Genomic DNA, 5000 nt, shown 5'->3' with positions numbered 1-5000 from the left:
TAATAATAATAATAATAATAATAATAATAATAATAATAATAATAACTTCATTTTATATAGCGCCTTTCAAGAGACCCAAGGTCGCTTTACATATGGGGGGGGGGAATAACAAAGTAACAGACAGTGGACAGACACAACATATACATATATATAAAGTGAGAGATTAGGGGTTAAAGGCCAAGTTGAAGAGGTGGGTTTTGAGCAGTTTTTTAAATGAGTCCAGAGTCGGGTCGTTGCGGAGTTCTGCGGGGAGGGAGTTCCAGAGGGTGGGAGCTGCCACGCTGAAAGCTCTGTCCCCGAAGGTCCGCAGTCTGGTTCGGGGGATGGAGAGCTGACCAGTGTCTGTGGATCGCAGGGACCGTGACTGAGTGTAGGGGTGGAGGAGGTCAGTGAGGTACTGAGGGGGGAGGAGGTCAGTGAGGTACTGAGGTGCCAGAGCGCGGAGGGACTTGTAAGTGAGCAGGAGGGTTTTGTAGGTGATGCGGGATTTGATGGGGAGCCAGTGGAGGTGGATGAGGGTGGGGGTGATGTGCTGCCAGGGTTTGGTGCGGGTTAGAACCAGGGGCGGGGCTAGGGGGTGGCTACTTGGGCTCAAGCCCCGAATGTTTTCTGAAAAGCCCCGAATCTATTTAAAAAAAAAAGAAAGATTTTTTTTTTTTTTTTTTTTGACAATTCATCATTGTTACATGAAAATATGTTTGCACCAGATTTAGCAGAAGCTAATTTCCATCTGTGGTCTATCCAGCTGCTAACTGTATTTGAGTGAGTTAAGTCTTGGTGTCATGGTAGACTCAGACCTAAGCTTTAAATCACAATCAACAAGTTGACAAAAACATAATTCTTCCACCTTAGAAACATAGCTAAAGTACGGCCATTTATAAATCAAAAGGACGCTGAAAACCAGATCCATGCCTTTATCTCAAGCCAACTCGACTACTGTAATGCACTCCTTACCGGCCTCCCGAAAAAATACGATGATAACTATTTTATTGCAATGCACTATTGCATTATTTTATTCTATTTTACTAACTATTTTATTGCACTGCACTATTTTACTTTGTATCAGTGAATCATAGACGCCTGGCCATAAGAGCATTCGGAGCATCTCTGCTCTCCCACTATTGAACTTGGGGGAGCAAAGGTATGCTCTTGCTCCACCACTTTTTGATCATATGAAAAATATGATATATCCCCCCCAATATATAAATCTAACCATAACTACGTTATGGTTAACTGAGTTTTATAGTGAAAAGAGCAGCTTTATTGGTCAAGATTGAAGGCTCTATATTGCAGGAAATTGCACGTACAGGTTCATTAAATTCAAAAAAAATCTGCCGTGGAGGGGGTCGTGCCTGACCCCCTCAAAACCACTGGGCTAAGCCCCGGATCTCCTACAATCCTAAATCCGCCCCTGGTTAGAACCCTGGCAGCACATTAAGGCCAATTGTCTTGTGATGGAAATGTGATCTGAACACCTGGGGGAGTGGGGGGGGGGTGTTTACACCCCGGCAGGCCTGCCCTGCAGGTATCGCCAGCCACTGACCCATTTGACGGTCGTGTGTCGCAAACAATGTTTCTCCGTCTTGTACATTTTCAATGATCTGCGGAGATTAAATGAAGGTTGAATGAATGAACGTGTTGCATTGGATCTCTATCAGCCACACTCTCTCTACACAGAGAGGGTCCGTCATGCTTCTACACGCGGTGGCTGGTCGCTCGATAGGTTCTCCCTGATGGCTGTCTTTGACCAGCAGGTTCTCCACAAGGCCAGGTGTGTTTCGGGCAGCGCAGACCGGCCCCTTCACTCCGGAGTTTTGAGATTCTTCCCCCAGGCCGTAGATTTAACACCCTGGTTAAAGTAGTAAAGAGTCCTTTTGTTTCCCCTCTACAATAAAGCTGCTTCATTAGAACATGTAACTTGCACAAGCACTTTGTCAGTGGCTCAGTCAGGAGCAAAGACACCCTGACCCCCTGACTGCTCCCGACGAGCGGGTCAGCACCGGGCATGGCTGTGTGCACATGAGGCATGCGCTGCTGTAAAGCTCTTTGGATAAAATAATAATAATAATAATAATAATAATAATAATAATAATAATAATAATAATAATAATAATAATAATAATAATAATAATAATAATAATAATAATATAATAATAATAATAATAATAATAATAATAATAATAATAATAAACTCTATTTGCATAGCATACAAGATACATACAATGAACATACTTTCATACAAGAATTGCAGCCCAAAGTGCTTCACAGCAGTGATGTGGACACAAAGTAGACATGGGCATAGAATGAGACTATAATTTATATTAAAACCTCCAGGAAAATGTTTTGAGTGAGTTCTGTCATTTTATTTAATTTTTTTTTATAGATTTGTAAATAGATTTCTGTCATTACAATCTATAAAAAAGATTGTGATATATTTACGTGTTCAAATGCACAGGCGCTAGAGAATAAAAGCACTCATCAAAATGCAGTCCATTTTGTTTGTTGTGTCTATGATTAAAAGAAAATTACAATAATTATGAGTTTTCTTTTATCTAAGCCCATCTGTCCGGGATAATTAAGTGAACTGAACGGAACTGGTGTCCTGCTGCAAAGAGAATATTTACATTTTTATTTAACGAACCACACAACCGTACAAGAGTTTTCAAGTCAAGAGTTTTATTTGTCACGGCATACAAACATACAGTGAAATGCGGGGGGTCATGCCTGCAGTGATTGTGCAATAATACAAGTAATAAGAATAAGGCATAACAGGTATAATGTACATAAAGTTTACAAAGAGCATGGTAAAAGACATGCTAAGGTCCTGCGATAGTGCAATACAATGTTAGGCACTGGGTCTTATGTACACTACTATACAATACTATACGATACAATCTACAGTTATACTATATATCCTTATGCTATCTTGCTATATCCATCTATATACTATACAAGAACCACTCCCGTTTTTTTTTTAAGTGACCTTTTCATTGTGTAAAGTGACCATTGAGTGTGAGCGTGTGCAGTGTGTGTGTGTGTGTGTGTGTGTGTGTGCGTGTGTGTGTGTGTGTGTGTGTGTGTGTGTGTGTGTGTGTGTGTGTGTGTGTGTGTGTGTGTGTGTGTGCGTGCTAAAGTGACTGTTAGTGTGTGCGTGTATACAGTATGTGTGTTGTGTGTGTGCTCATGTGTGCTTGTGTGTGGAGAGTTCAGTGTTCAAGACTCTAATGGCCTGGGGGAAGAAGCTGAGCCGAAGTCTCTCTGTCCTAGTTGCTGGTGTGCGCAGGCGTTTGCCTGACCACAGCAGCTTGAACAGGCTGTTGTTGGGGTGGTGAGGGTCTTTTATTTTTCTGCAGGCTCTGGATTTGCACCTCTTGTTATATAAGACCTGCAGGGGTGGTAGTGCAATACCCGTGGTACGCTCGGCTGAGCGCACCACTCTCTGTAGGGCCTTCTTGTCCTGTGCCTTGCTGTTTCCATACCAGGCAGTGATGTTTCCAGTCAAGATGCTCTCTACAGCTCCGGAGTAGAAGGACTGGAGTATCTTCCCCGATACTCTGAACTTCCTTAACTGTCTCAGGTGGTAGAGGCGCTGCTTCGCCTTCTTTACTACTGTGTCTATGTGTGTTGTCCATGTCAGGTCCTCTGAGATGTGGACCCCCAGGTACTTGAAGCTGCTCACCCTGTCCACAATAGCCCTGTTTATCCTCAGTGGTGTGTGTGTCCCCTGCTGTCTCCTCCTAAAATCCACGATCAGCTCCTTGGTTTTACCAATGTTCAGGAGCAGGCTGTTGTCCTGACACCAGCATTCCAGTACCTCAACCTCCTCCCGGTAGGCCTTCTCGTCGTTGTCCGAGATCAGCCCCACCACCACTGTGTCATCTGCAAACTTCACTATGGAGTTGGAGCTGAACTTGGCCACACAGTCATGTGTGTATAGTGAATACAGCAGGGGGCTCAGGACACAGCCCTGGGGGGACCCGATGCTCAGGGTGATGGTGTTGGAGGTCTGACCCCCCACCCTGACCGCCTGGGGCCTTTCACTCAGAAAGTCCAGTATCCAGGCACTCAGAGCGGAGCTCAGACCCAGCTCGATCAGCTTGTCCACCAGTCTGGTGGGGACTATGGTGTTGAACGCGGAGCTGTAGTCAATGAACAACAGTCTCACATAGCCCCCTTCTGGCGGTCCAGGTGAGAGAGGGTGCTGTGTAGTACCTGAGAGACCGCATCGTCAGTGGACCTGTTTGACCTGTATGCAAATTGCAAAGGGTCCATATCACTGGGGAGGGAGGCACAAATGTAATCCTTAACCATCCTCTCAAAACATTGCATGACCACAGAGGAGTGCCACCGGTCTGTAGTCATTAAGACCTGCTGGGGAGGATTTTTTTGGTACAGGGATTATAGTGGACACCTTGAAGCAGGCAGGGACCACGGACTCAGCCAGGGATAGATTGAATATGGTGGTGAACACTGGGGCTAGCTGGTTAGCACAGGACTTAAGTATCCGTCCTGTTATCCCATCTGGGCCAGCTGCTTTTCTGGTGTTCACCTGCATAAATGTTCTTCTCACACTGTGTTCCGTCAATGAGACCGCCCCCCCCCCCCCCCCCCCCCCCCCCCCCACGACGATCGATGCGTCAGTGACGTCGTTAGCCGGTGAGCTAGCGTCGCCACTGTTTGCACCGAACCGCTCGTAAAAGGAGTTGAGTTGATCCGCGAGAGAGGCGTCGGCACTCCCGATTGAGGGGGCGCTGACTTTGTAGTCAGTTATCGTCCGTAGTCCTCGCCATAAACCTCTTGTGTCGTTCTGGGCCTTTTGTGCCCAGATCCTACTGCTTAGTACAAACAGTTGAACAGTGAACAATATCAGCATACGTACTGATCTGTCCACTGAAGCAAAATCACTGCAACTCACCTCCGGTTCAGTAGGTGGCGATAGGAGCATAATTTACCTGCTTATTTACCAATCTTATACTGTACAAATGTTCTGGGGGGTTGCA

At 45.5% G+C, this 5000-nt stretch overlaps 1 protein-coding gene across 1 annotated transcript in view; it reads right to left on the bottom strand.

Annotated features, from left to right (window-relative positions):
• Positions 1–5000, bottom strand: part of syt1a (synaptotagmin Ia) — a gene marked incomplete at both ends in the record, with an annotated part of 123613 nt that overhangs the window by 78458 nt on the left and 40155 nt on the right. The window lies entirely within an intron of this gene.

The sequence above is a fragment of the Notolepis coatsorum genome (genome assembly GCF_963971535.1).
Source record: "Notolepis coatsorum genome assembly, contig: SUPER_15_unloc_1, whole genome shotgun sequence".
NCBI lineage: Eukaryota > Metazoa > Chordata > Actinopteri > Aulopiformes > Paralepididae > Notolepis > Notolepis coatsorum.
Note: the sequence above shows the minus strand (reverse complement) of the source record. Positions and strands in the feature narration are given on the sequence as shown.